General features: G+C 40.0%; 1 protein-coding gene across 2 annotated transcripts in view; it reads left to right on the top strand.

The window, feature by feature from the left end:
* LOC105222854 (tyrosine-protein kinase RYK) overlaps positions 1 to 26,083 on the top strand; it is a 116,918-nt gene that overhangs the window by 73,717 nt on the left and 17,118 nt on the right. The window lies entirely within an intron of this gene.

Genomic DNA, 26,083 nt, shown 5'->3' with positions numbered 1-26,083 from the left:
CGAAAAACGCTTTGCAGCTTTGAGCGAATTTCGTCGTTTTATGTCACCAACACGTGTTCGCATGATGACAGCAATTCCAACAATAGCAACAACATTAACAACAACAACAGCGCCAGTGCCAGCAATAAAAACAACAATTATTCGGCAGTGACGAATTCGAATATCGTCATTACTTTGTCATTTTTTATCTCGCTTATTTGCTATGCAACACAATTGCAACAACAACAACAAGAACGCACAAAAGACACAACATGCAATCATAATACGACAACCGCAAGCAATTGAACTTTCATGTGAATCCCAAATGAAACGCGTTCGAAAATGCAAAATTGGCGGCAGTTGCGACAAACAACATCGCCCCCACCCCCTCCCATCGGCGTGCCCCTTAAATGGCACGAAATTGTAAGACCAAACTCAAACGACATCATCTTTTGAGATAAAAAATAAACTTGTGTATGCCGTCGCTTTGATAAGCAACCGAGCATTCAAGTATCCAAGCACTTATGTGGAGGGTGTGCGAACTGTAAAAGGCATTAATAAATATGAACATTATCTTTGGCACATGCCAACCCACACCCCCAACCCGCCACGGCAATGCAAAGCGAACTGATGGCAACGTGGCAAGGCGCCCAATGCACGGTGGGACAAAAACCATAAACTATGAGCAATAAATAGTAAGACTTTGTTCATAATTATAAAATTATTAATTTTTTCATTCAAATCTATGTCGTCTTCCCCAAAGGGGGATTCCCTTGGTCCCAAAAAATTTGTGCCAACGTTCTTTCCAATCCTCGAAACAGTTGTCGAAGTCAATTTTCGGAATAGCCTTCGATGCGCGTAACGATTCACATTCAATGTCTTCAATTGCCACAAAACAGCATCCGTGGAGCTGTCGTTTAAGTTTTCTAAATTTCAAAAAGTCACACGGCTTCGGCCCGCCTTTGCCACTATACTCGGTCGATGATCGTGTGTTTCCTGATTGTAAGCATAGATCTAAGACCCATTGCCAGTAATAATACATTTCATGACAAGCTGGTACCAATCGATCTTTCACTTTTCTAGACCCAAATGATCTTTCAAAATGGTTTCCATTGATACTTTCGATATACCAACGATGCCAGTAAGAATTCTGACTAGTAATCCTTAAAAAATCTATGATGTGGCGTTAATGAATTTAATGTGTCTCTCCTGTATGATGCGTCAGCCATTTTCTAGCCGCAGTATCGCATTCCAACAACATGTTCATTTCAGCTCATAAAGGCGTGGTTAGTATAGTTTTACTTATTTCTTTAGCTGAGATTGATAACAAGATATTTGTCTTCTTTCGATATAGACTTTTCATACATCTTCCTCTTCTTTACTGGCCATTTGGAGATTCCAAGTGAAGCCAGGTCCTTCTCCACCTGGTACCTCCAACGGAGTACAGGTCTTCCTCATTCTCTGCTTCCCCTGGCGGATTCTGCGTCGAATATTTTCAAAACTGTAGTGTCTTAGTCGATTCGGACGGCATCACCTAGCCAGCGTAGTCGCTGTCTTTTAATTCGCTGAACTATGTATGGCAATGTCGTCGTATATGTCATACAGCTCATCGTTCCATCATTTGATTCGCTTCCTTATCCATTTCATTGGCGGGATTAATTCTTAATCCTACTTCAGAACGTCATTTCTTAGTAAATGTGAGCGTTCTCTGTATAATTACACAGTGTGTTCCCGAGTTTTTCTGTTGCTATTACAATGCCATCTGTCAAAAGATCTATTAAGCATCTACTATTAGGCTTCATAGAGCAGGTGATGGAACTCCCCCTTGCGACATTCTTCGTCATTCTCATTACAGCAGTTTGACTACCTACAACTGTTTCTGGTAATCTGATATTGAACACAAAGTTGAGCCAATTCCAAATCGATTCTTCAACGCGTTTGTTACGCAGGGCTCTGACGACAGCATCATGAGGGACGTTGTCAAATGCTCCTTCGATATTTATGAAAGCGCAAATGGATACCTTTATTGTCTATCGCGTTCCTTAAAATTTTCTGATAGTTGAAAACGGCATTATCTGTACGGATGTTGTATGAAAACTAAGAATCTTTTAAATATGTTAAAAATGAGTAAACTGAATTGCGAATTTCCGTTTCGAATTTTGATCCACTTGAAGCAAATGATATACACTCTTCTCCAACTGTTAGAGATGCTACTGTTTTCAGATTTTGAAAAGGTCATATTAAAGTCATTTTGTCACCCTTGATTCGCCTAGCGTTAGAATCCAATCGAACGAACTATAGCAGATGTTGAAACGGACAGAGCAATAATGGTACAACCCTGCGATAACATTTCTTCTGACGCAAGCAATGATTATTTCTTAGAAGAGAAATTCCTTTTTTCGAGTGGAAAATCGTTTTGGAAACCAAAAAATTCATATTTTTTTACGAAGACAACTACAAAACCCCCGATACGCGGAAGAGTTATTTGCGAATGTTCATCCACTTCAACCCACCGTACACGTTCTCTTGGAAAAACACACCCAAGGGAAACGTAGAAATGCTGAGCAGATGAAAAGCTTCTTTCACTGCTGCCGACGCATTACCTTTTCAACTTCATCAGCTGTTGGCTGCCAGCAAAAAGGAGGACAACTAAACCGGCATTCATTTACATATTGTATTTGTATGCCTGTGTCTGTGTCGGTGTCTGCCGCTGGGCGACGCGTTGGTGTTTGCACCAGCATTTATGCAGCCGAGGAAGGGGTGAATTGCGGCTGAATTATCGTGCATGTGTACCGGTCGCATTTAGATAAGCCAGGCAGCGCAACACGGCAGCAAAAGGAAAATGAAAATGAAGAGTAAAAGCCGGCATGGCAAGCATGCTGCTGACAGCGGAGCTCAACCGCAAGCAAGCACAGCGTGCCAATGCCAGCAACAGCCACGGCAGCCGAACTGGGACCTGGCCCATTTAAATGCAGGCGCCAAAGCGGACCAGGAACGCGGCGGGGGTTTTCGGACGCCAAAATGGAAGCATAAACGAAAACGTTTGGTGGTTAGCAGCGTAACGGCAAATGTCATTGCAGCTACTAAAGCAATACTCCAGCAAGAAATTTTAGTTGTTGTTATTATCGTTATTGCTTTTTTATATTTCTATTCCGGTGTTGTGTGCATGCATGCAACTGTCAGTGTCGCTTGCTTTTGTTTTTGGCTATAACTGCCGTTGGCAAACGTCATGACAAACTATGAGACGATTATATTTTTAATTTACATTGCAATGTGCCACAAAGCAGCCAACAACGAGCGACACACTTTCTAACCAATCTACGGAACAGACAAACACACACACACGCACACATACTGTAGCATGAAGAAGCATAGCTAGAGCATTTACGCTAGATAGAATTACATGCACACCCACTTGTCTTTTGCCACAAACGACACATAAATGTTGTGGCAAGGCATAAAGAGACGAGTTCTATTTGGGGCAAGCAACTAGCTAAGCGTCGTGCTGCATGTCGCCGTTGCTTTTGTTGCTGCGGTTACATTTACTGTTGATGTTGCTGCAAGTGAAAGTTGCTGCAGCAGCTGATAAGTCCCACAACAGGCGGTGGAGTCCAACACCTTCGCCCTCCTACCCTCCCTACAATAAAAACACACACACACACATACATACAAAGCCATGCAGCTCACATATTGCTCCTAGCTATTGGAGCATAAACAAAAGCAGCTACAATTATGCACACACACACATGCAAACGCGTGCGTGTGTGTGGGTATATTGCCGGCTGCATGCAATGTCCTTCGTGTTGCACGTACACAAAAGCGAAACAAAACGCAGCATTTAGAGATAGTGAGATCGAGCGTGCTGCTGTCTGCTGCCGTTGCTGATGTTGCAACTTGTGTTGTGGCACATACACAAAGCATACAAAGTGGCTAAGATAATCGCTGAAATTTGTGTGGAAATTAGTTGGCATTGCGGAGAGCACAGCAACGTGCACTCTGTTGCAAGGCTAAAAACGTAAATAAAATAGATTAAACACACACACACACATGTGCGCGCATCGCTTTTTGCTTAAGAAGTTTATTATAATAAATTCTGCCTCATGCCTCCTCGTTGCCATAAATATTAACTTTTTCACATTAATTGTTGTTGTTTTTGTTGTTGTATCAATGAATGCACAAAACATTTCTATTCGCCGTTTCCGTAAAACTAATTGCCCTGCAGATTATTTAATATTTATGGACAGTGGAAAATCAATTGCTCTTATTTATGTATGCGCACCTGTGCCCCTTGCAATTAGTGCCCCAACGCTTGCTTCGCCTACACGCTTGCTTTGCCTGCTTTGCCGCCCAAATAATTCTGCCGGCTGCTAATGAACCGAACCTCCTATTTCTTTTTGACCGGCACTTAAGCTGAAATCAATTAGACATCCACAAGGAAGACTCCATCTGCCGCAGTCAACAGTTTTAAGATGAAGTACTTTAAAACCAATGTTGTTGGTTTTGTTATTGCAACGCAAAATATTCACTTATATAAAATCTAAATCCGCTGTTATTTAATATGCAAAGTTACTGTTGTATTTGTAGCCTTGAAGTTTCTTCAATTTGATGGCTTTTAATGGTCGCTAATGGACTCTTTCGCGCCGGTCGTAAGTCAGTTCTTCGATTAATAGAAGTCTGCATTAAATTTCGAACACTTTTCAAAACAAACAATAATTACCACGTGGCTCTTGAGTTATTGAGAGAAACTGAATTGATTTTGCTTGATAAATTGTAGAATCCGTTGCGGAAGCATTTCCTATATTCATATAACAGACATACATGTATTATATACATACGGGAGCCATATAAAAGTCAACCGTTTTCTGAATTTTTGTTCCAAAGGAACCATTATTATTTTTTTTGGACGATTTTTTTTCTCTTTAAATTAATAAATACCAATTAATTAAATTAATAAATGCCATATGACTTATAGTATAATTCCATTGCTGATACTGCATTACTCGTATAGGCATAAACACACAACTAAAGTCGCTAAGTCTTTCTCAAAACCGAAACATGTCATGCTGCATTGTCCACATTTGGGACATGGGATACTGGACCAATTTTGGGGCTCAAAAGATATACGAAATTGTTTACTAGCTATTAATGGAACATTAACACGTCATCGTTTAAAACCTGTCATGCGAGTTCATCGCCTTTTAAGTCTGAAATTCATTGCTAAACAATTCTTTTAAGTCTTGATTTATTACGAAATCCTCAATAAACCCGTTTCACGTTGTAAAAGGTGATCTATTTCGAGGCTCCCTACTTTTTTAAAGAAAAAATACAGAAACTCTAAATTTAATGGGAAATGTGTACTATCATTTCAAGGAACAACATTCCTTGGCACTTATTTTTTGAAGATTATCTCTTTCAAATGTTAGCCGCGACTTCGTCTCAAATGATCCATTCATTGAGTCCAATTTTCGATGACTCGTTCGAACATTTCGACTGATAACTGGCGAATGACACACGTGATGTTTTGTTCCCAGACCTAAATCAAAGCAGGATTATCCGCATAGACTTTAAACTTTACATATAACCACAGGAAAAAGTCTAACGATCTTGTTAGGCAATCGACTGACCCAAAACATGAAGTTATCTGCTCACCGATGTGTTCTCAAGTTCACTGATTGATGCGATGTGTGGGAAGTGGCACCGTCTAGTTGAAACCAAATGTCGCAGAAATCACGAGCTTCAATTTCAGACATAAAATAGTTGGTTATCATGGCGCGATAACGGTCGCCATTAACGGTTACGCTCTCACCATCATCATTTCTGAAGTAATATGGACCGATGACTTCACCGGCTCACAAACCACACTAAATCGTTTTTCCATATGAAATAACAGCTCTCGATTCTCTCCAGTTTGCCCTTCATACCAAATGCGGCAATTTTCTATTTCTACATACCCATTGAGCCAGAAACAGGTCTAATCGTTGAGCAAATTTGCCTCGAAAAAGGAGGATCTTTTGGGAACTTTTCAAGAACCTTGGGAAGGTCGAGCGGCTTCAGTTCTTGCACAAACTGTATTTTGTACATTTTCAATTTAAGATCTCGACGTAAAATGCACCAAGTCGTTCCATACGTCAATCCGAGTTGCTGCGAACGGCACCGAATCGGCTTTCCACCGTCTTCGTCTACACTCTTAGCTACGGCTTCTATATTTTCTTCACTGCATGCTGGACGTGGCTTACTCGGTCGAATATTATCAAATAATGAATGCTGGGTCTCAAGATGGGTATTACGAATAGGACGCTCAGTAGGCCGATTATCTTGACCATAAGTTAAGTTCTTTACAGAATGTGAATTTTCGTAATAAATTTGAACGATTGGTAAACGTCATTCAGACGTAAGTCTCTCCATGATAAAATGCCAAAGAGTACTGAACAAAAATAACATGACACCTTGACACGACTTACGCGTGATTTGTCAAAAAAAGGGCTATTGAAAAAAGTACTTCTACTTGGATTGAATAAAGTTTACAACTTACTTCAGAATTCTTAAATTTGACGAAAGTTTTGTTCGTTTAATTTTGATTAGGCATGCGTTGAAACTCTTGTCAGCCGAAACGAAAAGCAATAGTTCAACTCAGAGGCACTTTAAACATAAACGAAACAAAAATCATTATGATCTCTTTAAGGTAATATCATTTTGGTCAAAAAACGAGAAACTTAGTTCTTGATAAATTGTTCTTAGTATTGGATCTATACCTAAGTACGTTTTGCCAAGAGATGGCGTAACTTAAAAAACTTACAATGTTATAATGTTCCAAATATGCTTACTGCCTTTGTCTGTCTTTTTCAGAAAATGTCATTAATTTGAACATGAACAAAATTAATTTCCTCAAATATGTCAAACTTTGTGTCTAAAAACTTGTTTTTCGGGGAATTCTTCTCTATGACTTTAACATGAAGTCAACCACAGCGAAAAATCTTCGCAAATTTGTTGCATTATGATGAACATGCTCTATTTGCCAAAAGTGGCACGATTTAGAAGTGATTATTGTGACTTATTATGATCTTCTAAAAACGCGCGAAACCATTTACGATAACAATTCATCAAATTGAAACGACTAGACCCGAGCAAAAATTTGTCATCATTAACACACACTATTTGGGAAACAGCGGCTGGGGAGTTCTGTATGAAAATAGTTATAGATCCAATCTAAAAAAATAATTTTGAATCGTTTATCGAAAATATAAATTTTGAGCTAAGATTTGTAGCAAGAACCGGGAAGGGATTGTTCCATTTGTAAGATAGCTAAATGCTATAGTGGCTCGATCTGATAATTTCTTCGAAGACTGCATTAATTCCTTAGACAATAACCCACGCCAACTTTCGTGAAGATATTTCATAAAATGAAAAAGATTTCCATACAAGCACATGACTGCGATGATTCAGTTTGTATGGCAGCTATGTACATGTCACAGTGGTCCGATATTGGCCGTTCAAACAATTGTGCAGCTTTTTAGGAAGGGAAGGAGGGGTCCAAATTTCAGATAGCAATCTCAAAAATTGAGGGACTAGTTCGCATTCGAGTATATACATGGCTAAATCGATTCAGATTGTCGCGCTGATCATTTATATCTTTAAGTATATATAAAAATTACGTGTCACGTTGTTTGTCCGCGATGGACACCTAAACTTCTGAACCGAATTTAACAAGATTTAGCACATTGTGTAAAGTTTGAAGCATCTTAGAAGAATAATCAAAACAATTCATTAATAAGAAATACGGTGAAAGCTGCTTAAATGGGCAATTCAAATAAATAACTGGTCAGAAAGGCTGATTCGTCAGTGTCTGTTTATGGGAGATTTCACTGTATATCCCCAAAAATATATATGTAATGTAATTGAACTTCCATAACTCAAACTTTTAAAACTAGAAGTTCTCCATAACTCGAACTCTTGATTTAGCAATTGTCAAATTTCATACAAACATAGTGCCATAACTCGAAGTTTTTTATGGATTATGGTGATTCGAGTTGGGAAAGTTCAATTATATTTTTGAGTAAAATGCCGAATCTTTTCTCTGTATTGAATAGTTTATTATATGAATAATAATATATAATGTATACCACAGCAACGCGTGGCCAGATCCATTAGTATATACTTATGTATATATAAATATAACGGGTGGGCCATCTAACCTTTTAAATATGAATTATCTATATTTCGACATTGGCAATGTCAAAAACCATTCGGAAAGTGACAAATATTCAGTAAAAAGTCTAAAATTTACGAAATGAGTCGCTATACACTATTCTACAGTTCGCAGATTGGGCAGAAGATCGTTTGACCGAGGCTGGTCAATTTTACCGAAAAATCATCTTTTCAGACGAGGCTCATTTCCACCTCGATGGTTACGTTAACAGGCAGAATTGTCGCACTTGAGGCACAGAAACCCCACACGTAATCGTCGAGAAGCCAATGCACCCAGCACGAAACACTGTATGGTGCGGATTTTGGTCTGGTGGAGTCATCGGCCCATTTTTCTTCGAAAATGCAGAAGGAACCGTAACCATCAATGGTGAGCGATATCACGCAATATTAACCGAATTTTTCTTCAAGCAAATTGAAGAGGAAGACTGGGACAACATTTAGTTCCAGCAGAGCGGCGCTACGTGCCATACAGCAAACGTTACACTCAATCTTTTACGCCCTATCTTCGAAATTTGAAATTTTATAAGGCCCACCATGTTTTCTGTTGGGTGTTGAAACACTCGTGGCAAACTTTACCCTGTTCAAGGCATACAAATCGATTTGATATTTCAACCAGATACCCTATGGTACACCATACATAATTTTGCGGATTAGAGGTCTACTTATTTCAGATTTCAATAACGCAAGAAATATCAGAGAAGAAATGGAAATATTGAAATTCATCAATAATTTATACATTATACTTTAATATACTAACCGCAATAAATAATAACAACTATTTTATTGAAACACCCTGCATGCCCTGCTGTGTGCCACCCTGTGCATTGACAGATTTACTTGAATTTTAATCCGCTTATTTGGGTGATTTAGAGAAAAGTGCACAACAATACTCAGCATGTTGCCATTAAAATCGTTTTCAATTAGTGCAAACTCATTTCCATATTTCAACAATATATCTGTGTGAGTCCGTGCGTATGTGTGTGTGTGTTGATTATCGCTTATCGCACGGCCAACACAGCGGCACTGCAGTGTAGTTAACACCGACCGATCTGCACATCCAGGCAATCAAGCACATTTAAAAATCAAAGTTCGGCTTAAAATTAAACTTTTTGTTTGCACGCTGCGTTTATTGGCAGCTGCCGGCTGGCGGCGTGGCGAGGCGGTGCCGGCATGTGTCGCAATGTTTAATTTGACATTTTGAAATTTGTTGCAGCTCATAAACTTACAGGATAATAACAACCCAGACACGATGACTAAATGCAGGAGAGGATGCGAGTGACGGCATTCACACTCACCTTCATACATGCATATGCTAGTATACAGCTGGCTTAGAGCTGGGTAGAGGAGGTAGTGGGTGGGGCAGATGAAGTGGAAGTGCGAGTCAATGAATGAGCTGGCATAACGACACATAGCGACGTGTTTACTTAATGTTGTTTATATTTGTTTAGACTTCAATTGCAACCCTTGTCATTATTGCTGAATACTGAATGCCGGGGCGAACACATTAACAGCAAACAACAACAAAAATATTGCTGAAATGCAAAGTGAAAAAATTGAAAGCAGCGGCATTTCAACCAGAGCCATTTGAATGCCGGGCGACCAACTCAACGCTGGCGCTATCTCCTAGCAACAGCAAATTTACTGGCGAACAACAACAACAACAGCAATAATAATAATGGTAAAACGCGTAACAGCCGCAGCATCAAAGGCGGTGTCAACCTGCCGCTGGCAGCTGGTGTATAGCGGTTGTTAACGAACTGAACGCGCGCCACAACAACAGCAAAGGCTGCGGAGGCAACGTAAGCGCGGCGCAGCAGTGTTATTGGTGACGCATCGCGGCACGTCGCAACAAATCCGGGGGTTAGCTGCGACCCACTTATTATTGTTTGGCGAGTAAATCGAGCAGCGGCGGCACAGTGTTTGGCATTCCAAAGCTGACAAGCTCACTCTCGACCACACAAACACACTCACACATACACAGAAATGCGTTTGTAAACAAACATTCGAGCTGACAGTCATTCCGTCCGTCCGTCACACGGTCGGTCATGTAGGCACTTGCGCGCGCTGAAGCACTTGGCATTCAGCCGGCCGGAAGGGAATTAAATGAATTTCAGCCGAAGCTAGCAGTGTGTGTGCAGCGGCGCGGCAGGCGGTTGGGACACTTTCAGTTCGGCTGAGTATTGAAGTGCTGGATTCGAAATTAGAGAAAACAGTAATGTACTACATAATTGTTCTTTTTGAATACGACAGCCAGGCATGCATGGATGTAATCAGCCGGTCCACCACCACCCTGCTGGTAATTTCGGTTGCCATTCGCATCGTTGGTGCGCAACGTGCCCGTTCGGCACTTGTTATACTCCCCATTAACTCACATCGTTTACTTTCTATTAAATCAGTCCATAAACGCTGGCAATTGCTTTAATGGCTGCCAGGAGTTTAACGCCGAGTTTGGAAGGCAACCAGCAACACCGAAACCATACGGAGCACAACGAGCGCATAACAGTGAATAGAAGCGAGCAAGTGACTTAGCATAGCCATAAACCATTGCTATCGCCGGGGGGAAGCCAGTTAAATGGGAACAACAATCACACGGCCACATGCCACTGTGTCATTAGTAAGCACTTGTTCCGCTCCCTTTCACCCGCTTCCGCTCACTTCACATATGGACGTAAATGCAGACGCTCTGGAGCGCGTGTATTTGCGGCTCATTTAAAGATACCGACCGACGGAAAGGAGCATACGCTCCAGTTTACAAAGAAACCGGCAAATATGTACTTAGCCATAAGAACAATAGCATAGACAACAATAACAACAACAACAAAAGCAATAACAACAACAATAGAAATATTAGCAACAATCAAAGCAATAATTGCAGTACCAGTTGGAGCAGCCGGAGCAGCTGGCATGGACGAAAGCATTGTTTGAGCAAATGAAATTGATGCAATTGTGGTATCTATCAGCAACAATGAAAGAATATATACGCCACAGCAAAGCAAAAACAAAAACAATAACCAAAACAAGAAAAGCATTATGCTCCACTTGAGCCGCACATTGTAGCTGCAGTTGATGAGCGAGGGCGCTTGGCCACTATTTACCGTTTGTTTGCTGATCTCTTAACTCTTGTGTGTGTGCGCTGTGTGTTGACGCTACATCTGTTGAAACATGACTTTCAGCTGCTGGGGAACACTTACAAGTTTGTTGCCACAAGCTACGAAAATTCGTTACTGCACACCATAAACGTAAGGGAAACAGTGTTGCCAACTATAATGGCAAGCTAGCGCAACTGAGTTGTTTGTGAAGACTAAACTGCATGGTTCTCTCTATGCCCATTGAAAACAACAGATGTTTTGTAGACTCGTGGAATTGGTTTTCTGTATCACGTCCTTTATTTAGAACTTTATAGCGTTTTCCCGTAGAAAAGTCCTCCCGAGTACCATCTGATGTAGTTTGACTCGAACCGTATCGATAAAATTATTTTACCAAGATTGGAGCAACCTCCTTTATGTTCGTATGAAGGTTGATCTCCATAAATCAATTATTATGTGTTTGGTGGCTGTTTATTCTCAACGCATAGGGTTGGTCTGGTGATTTTTATCGCTGGGCATAACTTTGATACACTATTCAGTCGTAACACCTGATATACTATCGTAAGACCTTTCCAATCTTGCTATCTGGTTTCATTATTGCGTTTAAAGCATTTGGTGCTCTCAATGAAACAATTTACATCCGTTGTTTTGTAGACAATCATTCAAGATTTGGTTACTGACGGATTCCAGTCATTGTTCCAGGACTTGTCGGGTTTGTGATAGAGCTAGGTAATCAAAGAGAAAGCGCAAAACTGTTTCCTTAGCCACTCCTGGTTTGCAACTGCAGCAAATAATGTTAGCCAATTTTTAACGCATATTCTCCAGGTAGTCTGTGTCCCGTTATAGTTGTATTAAGTCTGGACATAATTTTCCTGAACTTTGGTAAAAAGATCTTTGTTCTTGTCTTGTCATACTTAGACCATACCTACTTCGTTACCTTTTATTTGCTTAGAGATTTTCATCTGTTCTAACGTATATGTACAAATTGAGTAAAAGCTCTCTCTTATTCTTTTTAAGCGGTCAAGGTATTATGATATTCTTAACCAGTTCTAGACGAATCCAAAACATAGAGATTCGAGGCATAGGAATTCGTCTAGAACTGGTTAAGATTATCATTCTGTGATTCTGTGTTTGGCAACTGCATGTTTACCACGCGAAAAGTTTGGCTAGCGATTTTTACCATAGAACAAAAGTTGAGGAACGAGTTCCTTGAATACAAAAATCACAGTTACAAAATCTTGAAAAATGTTGTAGAAGTGTTGTGGGGAGTTTTCTTTATCACGAACACAAGTATAATTGTATTTAAGTGTCACAAAGCATTCAGTATAGGCCAAGAAGTTATGAAAAAACTGTCTATTAATGACGACGACATCGAAGAATTTAAAGAAAGTGCGCTTGAAGATCGTTACATTGGCGTCAGTAAGATAGCAGTGAATCTCAATACCTCTTATCGATCGACTTAATATATTTTGGTTAATTATTTTGGTTAATAATTTGAGTATGAAGCGTCGTATTGCTAATTTAGCTTAGAACCCTAAATTCGGAAATTTAGGAATACAACGTTAAAACTAACCAACAATCTAGCGGATGACGATTCAAATAGTTACAAGCCGAAACCGAAAATAAAAATCGGTAAAGGCACTGAAGGCAATCCCAACCGAGGCTTATAACTAGTGCTTGAACAGACCGTTAGCAGTCGGGTCTAAGTAACCGGAACGGACCCGTATTTTTATCCGGCAAAGGACTGTCAACTCGGCACCGTGCCTCGAAATTAATTCAGGAATGTTTTCTTCCGCTACAACAACAAAACAAAAAGTGTATGGAAAATTTTAATAAGCGTTAGGATATTTTTATTACCTCAGTGGCCTATTTTATAGATGATAGAGTTATGGATTTGTATTAAAATACGAAAAAATGTAATTATGTTGTCAGTTTAGATCATATTGATCAGTTAGCTGTTCTAGTATATAAGTTTACGTTTCGTCGTGTTATTTGGATTCTTGGATCTGGATTGGGAAATACTTTTTCAAATCGATCCTTAAGTAGAGGCGAAGTCAAGTACCTTTCCTAATCATCAGGAAAATCACCCTCGGCTTCGAGTTCGAGCCATAGTTAACAATTGTTTCCAGGTATGACAGTATAAAGTTCCCGAAATTCATTTCCAAAAATGTACGCACCTAACTCGCTTTGTAAGATAACATTGTACCGGAAGAGTGCAAGTATGCTGGGTCACCACTAATTACAGCTCAGAGGGTTGCCAGCACACACTTTAAGTGAAGTAAGTGAAAGCTCATAAGTGTGTTGTTGTATAGGAAGGCAAACTACAATTGAATATGTGCTACGAATAACTGTTATTCATGCATAAGGGTACAAAGATAAATGTAGCTAAGAATAGCAACATTTTGGTGACATAGAATTAATGTGCGTTCTTGGAATAGCGCAATTACTGCTGCGTCTGTATATAGCGAAACATTTATTGCAGCACCGCGCCAGATATGCGACCGACGAAACAGACACGTTGCCAAAGTAATGGCTTTCATTACCTCAACAGCGATAGTTGGGGTTGGCGCGGCAGCAGTAGTTCGCTTTGTGGCAGGGCGACTACAAGTTGCAAATTAATTTTATGAGCCAACGCAACAACGTGCCGACACCAGAGCGCACTTTCTTTCAACAGCACACACACACATACATACACACTTCATCTGAAAGGAGAAAAGCGAAAGGCGAAAGCAATGGCAATGCAATATAGCACTTATGGAGGGCCTCTTGCCGCTTCCAAGCCATTAACCGCGGCAAACATGCCCGCACTACTTCAGCTAAATGTCGAAGAAATAACAGGTGTGTTAATTAAAAATGTTGTCGCCTCATTAAAGAAATTTGTAAATCAACCTGATTGTCGGCAAGACCTTGTCTATAGTATATATATATATATATATATATGTATGCTTCTATATATTGAGTGGCTCCATGCCTGGCTGAATCTGTGTCTGAATGTGCCGCGGCCCGGTGCGCCATGTAAAGCAGGGCATGTTGAACATTAAAGCAAGCGCATTAATATAATGAAATAACGGTACATGCTCGTTGCGTACACAAGAAAATTCAGTCAATTTCTGTACAGAACAAAATGGATGATGTGAACTGTTGGCGCAACATACGCACCGAAACATGTAAAGCTCTGAGGTGTGTTTTTTCTTACGCTCATAAATTCCAAGCTACACCCCCTCCCCCCTTACGCTTGGCATCATAGCCAGGCGCGGTTGCTAAGCGACTTGCGAGGAAACGAGTGAGTTAATTAAAATTCAAGAAAGTTGAGACATCGACGCAACAAAGCGCTGCATTAATCAAAAGCAGTGAGCGCAGGTGGCACAGACACAACCTAAAAACCAACGAAGTTTTACACACACACACTCACACACAATCGCTGAAGCACGCACACCAGCGCACGAATGTTGGTGTTACAGACAGACACAGCGCTTTTCCATCATTCCCAGTGACATTGGCAGCAGCAGCAGCCTGCAGTGATTGTAATTATACTTTAGGATTACTTTTCTATGAAGAATGAAGAATGTGCCCTGCCACATTGATATATTGTTCAATGACGCCGGCCTCATTCCGCAGGCGTTTGCCGTACGCCCATACTCGTACAATGGTACATCGGTCGTCGGTATGCGGCATGGCTCGTGTCGCACGCTCGGACAACCCATGTGCGCACCTAGAGCGGCTTTTATGTCTTCCGATTTGTTGCAAATGCCAATATGCGATCGCGCTATGTATAGTCCGAGGTGTGTGTGAAGCGGCTGGCTGGTGGCCGCAACCCAAGTTAACCGCAAAGTTGACAAATTGCATGCCACACCAAACGCTGGCCGACTCTTACAGTACACATATCGACCGAATGCAAGCCGAATTACCGCTTCTCCGTCTAACCTCCAGTGGCTGGTCAGTTTCCTGCCGCACTACTTTTAAAGCACTTCTCTCTATTGGTCAACTCCCATTTGTGTCCATAATCGAATGTAAAACTTCACACATTCCTCCATAAGCTCGTCCTTGCGCTCAACCTCGGTCTCGGTCTCCACCCATTTTGGCTTCAATCCGCAATTGTTCCCGTCGATAGTTTATAGCGGCGACCACTACATTGGCATTGGCGTTGGCGATAGTGGTTGCGGCGGATGCTAACCATTGTCCGGCTTGGTCACAACTATTGATTACTTCCTGTCAACCACAGACACAAAAACGGAAGAGCCCATAACGGATGTGATTTCATTTTCAATGCCCTGAAGTACATTCAGCCGTTGCAGTGTTTACGGACTGAACAAATTCCAGACACTCATGAACGGAAAAGCCACATAAATTAAATGACGAGTAAATGTATAGTAGTATATAATTAGGGAGGATTCTATATAAAATACGCTTAATAAATACAGTACCGATATACAATATATAGAAAGCTTACATACTCTCTTCCGAGCTAAAGTGACCTCCCTAGTAGGGATCACATTTATACGATTACCTCATGAATATTTATCTGTTTCCGGACTCCAACTATACATACATAAGTCAAACCCATACTCAATCTGAAACCCTGATACCGCCCGGTTTTCGGCAAAGGAACTCACTCCGCGTTTTTTAAAAGACCACCATTTCGTAACAGAATGTCTTTTATGAAAGAAGAGACTTATTAATTTTGCAACTTTATTATCCGCAGAGAGGCTTCGTAAACACTAGTAATCGTGAACTCTCAACCACTTGTAATCTGAAAAAATACTTCCGCAACTAAATAAACAAAAATTTCTGTCGAAATCCCACTGTGCCACTTCAGTTTCCATTTTCGCGTGCCGTGCTTCACTTTACAAGTTGATCGACGTACTCACTTTTTTGCGGTTGTCTGCGTTGATTGCGAAAGTGTTTGAATAACCTATCAGAGGCATGAAAAACTCTTCCGCTCTGTCAGTTGATGAGAAACGCATAAGTAAGTACACGTAAAGCGGCAACGAGCTTTGTGCGAATGGCCAAATGAGCTTAAAACACTGGATACCGGGTTCCAAATCAGCGTCACAGCGCCAACAAGCATAGCTCATCCGACAAACTAAAGCAGTGACACTGACACTGACTGCCCATTGAAGCACTTCATTCTTTCCGTTTCGTCCGTACGGCGATGATGTTTGCCATCGATGAGCTATGCTCATCATTGTCTCGGCGGGTTTGGTTAAAGCTGGTGCTGGTCCATTCAAAGCCAGCAAATTAATGTTTGTCGGTATATTGACTTTATTGTGGCCGACTGCGTTGGTTTGGCAAACTATTAATTTGTTTTGGTTAAAGTTGCGGGACTGTTACAAACATACATATCTATACCGTTAAACCCGGTGGAATACGTGGTAGGAACCGTGTTCATGGGTAAGGATATATATACCATAGATTGGATTCTGTCATGTTAACTGTGGAAACTTAAGTTGGGTAAGGTCTCTCAATAAATATCTGAAAGAAACGGTGAACGCATAACGAAATGTTCTTCTTTTTTACTGGTGTAAACACCTCTAAGCGGTTATAGCCGCGTTAATAACTGCGCGCCAGTCGTTTCTTCTTTTCCCAATTTGGCGCCATTTCGAGATACCAAGTGCATTCAGGTCCCTCTCCAACTGATCTCTCCAACGGAGTGGAAGGTTTCCTCTGCTTCCGGCGGGTACTGCGTCGAATACTTTCAGAGCTTGAGTGTTTTCATCTTTCTCCCGAAAACTCATAACTTCGACTCATCAGATGTTGTCATCGTCCATACCTCTTCATATAGCAGGACGAGGATATTGAGTGGATTATAGAGTTTGATCTCTGTTCGTCGAAAGAGGACTTTACTTCTCAATTGCCTACTCATTCCGAAGTATCAACTGTTGGCAGGAGTTATTCTGCGTTGGTTTTCGAGGCTGACATTGTTGCTGGTGTTAATACTGGTTCCAATAAGACGAGATTATCTACGACTTCGAGGTTATGACTGTCAATAGTAACATGGGAGCCAAATCGCGACCATAACGAGGGACTGACCATTTGGAGAACACGCCTTAAAAATGAGAATGCCCCACAATAATTTTTGTCACGGCTGCAAACTCGCATTTACTTAGTAAGGAAACGATTCTACATTTCCTCTGCGAGTACCCGGCTCTATCAGACTCCCGATGTAGAGCTCTTAGAATCTATTAAATACCAAAATGGAATCACAGAAAGCATAACGGAGATGAATATTTTCATTTCGGACAACAAATAGTTTGAAGCGAGACAGCAATATTTGAAGGTCTTACGAAGGTCTTAGTGTATCAACTACCTATACACCTAAGACAGAACGGAATCGTGAGTCATTCATTATTAAGGAGAGAGAAATCGGATTCAAGTATCTGCTCTCCGCATTCTTCACCTGAAGGCCTAACCATAACCTTAACCATGCAAGATCAGGCTAAAAAGTTCCAGCATTCTGCAACTGAATGGAAAGTTAATTCTATCGTAGCAAAAACTGTTAAACTCTGTGTTTCTCAATTAACCAATTTGTACGCCAATCATATCTCTCACAATAATTTACCGCAAATCTCCCTTGATATTCGAGACATTAGCCAAGAAATTTGACTTTTTTCAAACACCAACTTGTTTACGCAATTCCTACATGGCTTGTAGCGGCCTTAGTTTTTCCGGCAGACCCTTGCAATGCAATTACATTCGCATGTATATAAATTGTGCATAAAATAGAGTGTTGGATAGTTGATATTGGCGGAATTGTGGTGGCCATTAAGTGGGCCGCCTAACCGCCAACAAACTGTCAAGCCGCAACGGCCACACAAAACCGGCCAGCAGACCGCAGGGCCATATGAGAAAAGCAAACAAACAAATACCGATAAAATTAATAATATACATACAAACATTGCTCAATGCGATTGGTGTAATATGCACATAAATATTTATATATACATATATTTTGATGGTATATAAGTACATATGTTGATGGTATGTATGTATGTCGATGGTACATAAATATGTATGTGGTCAACGACAATATTTCTAATGTCAACAATGGATTGCATGGAAAAGCGAAAATTGATTAGACTAAAATATGGAAAGTGTATGGCTGAATTGGCGAGCGAGGGCAAGCAAAAAACGCAAAGAATAACAACAATGGCAGAAACGGAAAAGGAAAATCGGCGAAATCAAAAAGCAAAAACCAACCAAAGTAAATATGCACAGAACGCAGAACGCAGAATGAGCAGTGGAAGAGCAATGAAAGCAATAACAAAAGCGAAAAACTAATAATGAATTAGGTCAACAAACAAATTCAATATGGAAGAGCAACAACAACAACTAGTTTAATATACAAGGATAAGCTAAGCTGGGGCGATTTGTTGCTTGCGCGCTTTTATAGGGGCGCCGGAAAATTATTGAGTGCTTCAATTTCATAAAATTTTATTGACCTAAACTATGAGGGAGGGACACGCGGTAAGTACAATGCAGCGTAGGAAATGAAATAAATACATGATATCGGCGAAGCGAATGTTGTGAAAACGAATCGTAGCTACCACTTCACTTAGAAGCCTACGGCATGCGCGCGCTTATTACCAATAATTGCGGTTCATTAAATCACTTGAAAAACTAGCGCGCGGCCAAAAACGGTGGCACAACTGAAAGAGAAAATCGCTTTCTGCAATCAGCAATGGCGGAGCGATACGCTACGGTAATGATGATGACTTTGATGATAGCGAAAGGTGTCATTAACGACACCACTAATAACTGTGAAGCATACCATCAATGGTCGCGCCTACACAGACACTACCAAACGCGGACTTAACGCGCTAAAGCGAAATCAACGCACTCGACGCTCCAATAAAATTAAATATGCTTTAAAGTAAATAAGCGAAGATGAGCACATCTAATGCCTTGAAAATTAGGCGCCACACAAACAGCCCGCTTAATATGTCCTGTCGTTCAATTAAGACACCATTGTGGCAGCGCACGCTTAATCAAGACGTCGATAATATTGTTGGCTGCGCGGTGGCCCCCATCAGCCTTATCGTCAACACAATTAGACGTAGTTACGCTTAAGATGTACATTGTAATACAATATAGAAGTTTATATGTACATACATTTCCTTTACGGCTACGTGTCCTTTGTTGCAACCTGTGTGGCATAATTTGCCTACTTTGCAGACACCTCTCCTACCCTAGACACGTCGCGGCACTGCGTGCATAACATCAAAGGCACGATTTACGGTAATTACTAGTTGGTTGCTAGTTCCAATTGCCGTTGACCCACCTCTGTCGACGTAGAGACGACGACATTTGCCCGCCACGGCGTGCCCGCTTACCCATGGATACGTTTGTAGTTGCATTTCACATTGACACTTTGACGCACGTACCGTTACGTACGCTTTTCAAACATTCCTGCACAGTCAATTCAATAATAGTCGAACGATTTGCTTCACCACCAAACGCACTGTCAACGCAATAAACTTAATTGAACTGGTAGGGACGGCCGACGGTTGGTAGCCTCATTTTGTTGTTAGTTCGTGGCACGTCTTCAGTAACGGCACACTTCAGATTTCCATAAATGAAAACAGCATACTGATATCTGTACATATACAATTGTGTACCCAGTTAATTATATGAACATTTTTAATTCGTACCCAACTCTCGTTTTAACAAAATGGTAGCATAAAGTTATTTTTAATTATCAAAGGCTTATCAATAATTAGGCGCAATTATGAAGGAGCTATAGTTTGCATGTTAATTTTAGCTCACAAAGGGTCTCTTACTGTGTATATACCATTAACCTAATATCAATATAAAGACACCATTAATTTTCAACAATTTCTCTACAAAAAATTTCAATATTACATTATTCGTTAAAATATAGCCAATAATATAACCAATAATATAACCGATAATTTAACCGAAAATATAACCTAAAGTGGTTTACTTTCCTTTCGAGACGTCATTCCTGGCTTTGCTATCATTTCTTGAGCTACATTATGATGTTTTTTGCTCATTATTGTCGTATTTGATCCACTTTTCTCAGATTTTAATACGGCCCATTAAATTTTTAAATTCATGTGGTGCCCAAACAACGAGCATCTTTTTGTAGCCAGCCTCTTTTAAATGGCTCAAAACCGTTTGAATGTCATGATGTCAAGGATGCTTATGTTACGATCCTGTACAATATTTTCCACAATTTCATTGACTTTTTCAACGATAGGTTGACCAGAGCGAGGTGCATCTTTCACATCGAAATTTCCAGAACGGAAGCGAGCGACCCTTGTTGTGTTACACGAAACTGATACAGCATCGTCTTCGTAAACACCACAATTTTCATGGGTGGCTGGGAAGAAAAGTAGCGAATTTCTTCATTATTTTCACTCATTTTTGAACAGCTGTAAGTGAAGCTATAAGTGAAGCTTAAATTCTTATATGGTATTACACAATTTGATTCGTAGCACTGGAGATACACGACTGACACGACATCTATTGACAAAATACGAAAATACTTTTTCGACTGCACATTATTATTTATGCAGAAAAAGCTGTTTTTATCCGCCAGACACTACGATAAAAACCCAATATTTTTCAAAATGAATTCTAGATTATTTAACTACTTTAATTTTCGTAAATGTAATAGCGCTTTTCTGACTTGCAACTGGATACAACCCCTTAATTCACCATTAAGAAATCAAACAATGATTTGTGGCACGCTGGGTAGGCAAATGTCAATACATGTCTAAGGCAAATGTAGGTAGGCAAATGTCAAAGTGTCTATTGAAAGAGAGATTCCCTTATTATATACATACATATATTTATATATGTATTTAACTACTCAGCCTATGCCGCTGTGTAAATTAATATTTGTTAAGCCTACAACTATTTGAACTATAGTATGTACATAAGTACTTCGCTTTCATGTTGGTGTGAGATCCTATAATTAGGTTTCGATTTTATCGTGTGACGTGACAAAACGTGACATTTAACCATTTGTCACATACACTTTCCACCACTTCTAATATTTTCATTGTTTTCATGTAACATCACCCTTTCTATGAGTTCGTCAACCATCGGCGCACAAGTCAGTTAAACCCTGAAAATGTAAATATAAACTAATCATATTTGCAGACTTTAAAGTAAAGAATTTAAAGGCAATTTTTGTGGCAAATTGACTTTAAAGAGGAGAAATAATTCGAACTCCCATGCGGCAATAAGAATAAATGTGGTAGGGTGCTAATTGCACCCCAAAAGCTTATTTCTCCTCATACTACACACATTCACATTTGCTCTAGGGGCTTGATTTTATTAATGCTAACAAGGTTCATGTCTTCGACACCCACAAAAGAAGGAATAATCAATTCGTAAAAATTTATAAATGGTGTTGTGACAAGTGTTTAAATAGTTCACTTTATAAATACAACTGACTGAGGTAGGCAGACAATGCTAACTCAATTCGGCGCATGACTAGTACTTACACATCACATTTGACCCGGACTAACCAAATAAAAAAATACAACATTTTCACATATTTTGATAAAAATCTTTATTACCGTCTTCATTTCTGGACTGCCATTGCTAATACTATCGGATCAAAATTGACCCGGACTAAGCAAACTAAAAAAAAAAAATACAACATTTTCACGTATTTCAATACAAACCTTTATAATCGCCTTCACCTACCCAAATAAAAAAAAGAAATACAAGATTTTCACATATTTTAATAAATATTTTTTATTATCGTCTTCATTTTTGGACCGTCAATCCTAATACTATGTGATCAAATTTGACCCGGACTTACCAAATAAAAAAAAAAATACAAAATTTTCACATGTTTTGATGCAAATCTTTATTATCACCTTCATTTTAGAACTGCTATTTCTAATACTATCTGATCAAATTTGACCCGGACTAACCAAATAAAAAAAAAATACACAATTTTCACATGTTTTGACACAAATTTGTATAATCGTCTTAATTTTTGAACTGACAATCTTAATACTATCTGATCAAATTTGACCCGGACTAACCGAAAAAATTAAAAAATACAACATTTCCACATATTTTAATAAATATTTTTATTATAGCCTTCAGTTTTGGACTGTTATTCCTAGTACTATCTGATCAAATTTGACCCGGACTAACCAAAAAATACAACATTTTTGCATATTCCATTCCTTATATTTTTAGACAGTTTCGCCGTTATTCATAACTCACTTCTTATCGTCAGTAATAAGGCGTTTCACGTATGTAGAGTGATCAGCAACGTTGTCAAGCATTCCGTTGTAATTTTCCCACGAATATAAAGTCTTACCATATAATCTTTAATAAAAGTTTTTGTTGTTTCGGTTTGTACAGTTTTAGTGAATCAGTCTGAGTCATATTTGAGCAGTCCTTTCAAAGAAATGCTAACGGAGAACTTTTTGGGTAAAAAATGCCAAAATTCAATCATTAGTCTCATAGGAGCTTTACAAACCCTCAGCGAAAGTCAACAAGTATACCAGCAGTAGAAAAAAATTGTTATAGTGTGAACATGGCATTAGAAATATGCTCAAAAAAAAAAAAATAACTCTAAAAAGTTGTTCGTAGTTAAAGTAATCTTCGAAAACACCTCATTATATAAACTCACCGACAAAGTTTGACGCATTTCAACGAGCCGCTGATAATCAATTACAACTTACGAAATATGGTAATGATACTTTAATTACTTCAGGCATGCGAAACACGCCAGCAAACCAAAGTAATATTAAACTTGCTCACAACCTAAAACTTTTTTACCTGCAGCTTAGAAAGTTCGGCTATACATCCTTTCTTTTATTTTTTTTTTTTATTTTTTCGATTCGTGAAATTTTTAACATTTATGTAAATGCGCTGCTAGACTTACATTATGAAAACTGTTAAATTATGGATCTTAAATAACCACTTAGATGTGCTCAAAGCAATTAATTATACATTTTTATCGGCATTGAGGGCATTTAATTTCCTTCTACAGAAACTTTGCAGCCCCACCTCACAGAAGCCTACCATCGCAAGCCAGCCAAACAAAGGTCCACACATACGCACGCATAGCGTTAAGCGTAAGCGTGTTAGCGGCATGTGCAAATCTTACACATTTTCCCACTTGACTGTGGGTTAAGTTTTCAACAAGCGCTTGCCTCACGTCAATTATGCCACTCGAACCCGGGTAAATTGCTTTCGAAAAATTTCAACGTCTTACCTTTTGTTACAGTTAACTTCTTATGGGCTTCATAATTTAAATTGTATAATTTACGCAATGCACAAAATTCTCATAATCCTAGTGGAGGCGGCAAGTGTGCTGACATTACCCGAAATGAAGTGCCAGACAAATATACTTGTACTTGAGCTTACATAATTTTAGGCGTAAAACAGCCTGCACGGAATTCGCCGTAAAATAACTTGTTCCACATAAAATTAACACCTCACCTGTTATGGCAGATTTCAGCGCGCCTTCAAGGTGGCTGCAACAAGAAACCCCTCAAAAAGGCACAGAAGAAAGGGCTACAGGCAGCGACGCACGAAGCATTGCTTGCTTTTGCGCGTACTGTTGAAGGGTTCTGCTCGGCATTCGCATGTTCGCATAGATTTCATTGCTCAAGCACGCTTGAGTGGCACGCTGTTGCGCGCGCTGTCTGTTGGCCGGATTGCGGAATGAAGCAGTCGAACTACATGCTCGCAGCAAGCTGAGACCTGAGACCTCCAACCGGTTCGTTAGTTTTAGGCAAATTGAAATATAATTGGGAAGCTTTACAGCTCTACGCACGACAGCGTTTCACGCACCGAAGGGGAGGCGTGCTGACGAAAATAAAATAGAAATGTAGCATAAAACAATTGGTGCAAGCAGAGGAAAGAAGGTGAAGGCAAGCTAGATCTGGCAAAGCACAGCAACTCTGCAAGCGAAGCGTTGGTAATGAATGTGATGATGAAATGAAACGAGTAATGAAAAGCTGGCGCACACCATCAAGAGCTTAGCGCTGTTTAAGGCGCCTAGGCAACACCTGCCCAATTTCACGTTCATTAAGTGGGCTGCTTGACGGCAAGCGTCCATGGGCCCCCACACCCGCAAGCCCCAGTGTTTATTTTCGTTATTTCTCAACTACTCAACTACGCTGTGTCAGTCTGTGTGTGTGTTTGTGTGTGTGGCAGATATTTTCCCAGCTGACGCAACGGGTGGCATGCAACCAAATTATATGCATAGAATTGAAGTTGGGCTTTTGTCTATGACGGAATTTATATTTTGTGTAAACATGCAGCAGTGGGTGGGCGCGCTGCGCACTGGGTGTTGCAAGGTATTTCACCGTTTGTATGTATATTTTTCTCACCAATATTACACCCTGCCCGCCCTGCACCCCTTTCGGTAGCCATTTATCCCACTTCTGATTTGGCAAGGCACATAATTACTTGTAATGTCAGGGTGACAAAACCGAAATTGTTTGTTGCGCATTGAACAGTGCAGCTGTGCTACGACTGTATAACTGTAAACGCACAACTGACACATATATATCGTGCCAAACCGCTCGGGCTTACAAAATAAAATTATAGCGACAAAGAGTAATGGACATTCACTGTCACTGAATGATTTGCATTTTGACATTCACTCAACCGCGCGCGCGTTTTCTCTCTCTCCCTCTCTCTCTCTTTCTAATCTCGCACTATTCATTTTGAAAGCGCTGCGCTGTGACAATCACTTTGATTTTATGGTCCCAAAAGCACATTAAAACACCGCCCGTGCTTTCAAAGTACACCCTTACTCATATAATTACGGCAAAGTCGCATTGTTCCACATTGTAGTGAGGTTATATAATATATTCCCTTGATGGCAGAGTGACGTTGGTTACTTGCAGAATCAGTCAATCTGATGCTTGTTGTCATTCAGCTTAGTACTCACGCTTAGACCATTAGACCATCGGTGAGTGACATTTCGGGTTGCAGAGCCAATAGTCTTGGTATTAGCACGGATTATGATAATTAATGCTGGGATAAGGAATTACTCGTAGGGCTTGAAATCAAAATTATAAAATGAGTGTAAACGAAATTTTATGACAGCATAAAATACCAACTCCAAGATCTTTCGTCCTGTTTAATGTTACCTCAGTACTTGAAGGTCTCATTATAGATCAAGATCATTGTTTTGATCGACGTTCTTATTAAAAACTCCACTTACTTCTACTTTTAGAAGTTTTACTAATACTAAAAATTTAATGATATCAATTACTAACAAGATCTGAACGGAAGGCATTCTCCGGAATAGCCTTGAAAGTCAAGGTGCATGCTGCTTGAATCCCCTTTCATCGTCCTTTTCAGGCAAGAAAACAAAAAATCCAAATGATAATCCATGACAAGTTTTATAAAGCTACCCTGTCAACTGAAAAAGTTTTCCTTACAAGAGCTTGATTTGGATCGGTCAGTTTGTATAGCAAATGTATGCTAATTCGTTATCGGCTGGTCCGACAAATAAGAACATTTTGTTGAGAAAATGACGAAGAGGTGTTGAAAGAAGCAGTTTTTTTCCCCCTGCGGGTAGGGGGGGACCCGAATATACCCGCGGTAAGGCATGCCTGTCGTAAGAGGCGACTAAGATCCTGGCCGCCAGTCCAGAGTTGTGTGCTAACTCAACTGGTAGTAACTTCGGTTACAAGGTCTTACCAGAGACTTTAACCTGGTACCACGGGGAGCAGTAAGCCCTTGGAGGTAAAACTCCAATCTGCTCATTGGGTTTGGCCCTTTGTGGAGATTCGTGGTGGCTGTGGTTAAAACCCAAATCGCGGGAAGAACTGACTTTGTCAAATGTGGAGTTGCAT

This window comes from Bactrocera dorsalis, chromosome 3 (assembly GCF_023373825.1).
Source record: "Bactrocera dorsalis isolate Fly_Bdor chromosome 3, ASM2337382v1, whole genome shotgun sequence".
Classification (NCBI taxonomy): domain Eukaryota; kingdom Metazoa; phylum Arthropoda; class Insecta; order Diptera; family Tephritidae; genus Bactrocera; species Bactrocera dorsalis.
This window is presented reverse-complemented; position numbering and strand designations above follow the sequence as displayed.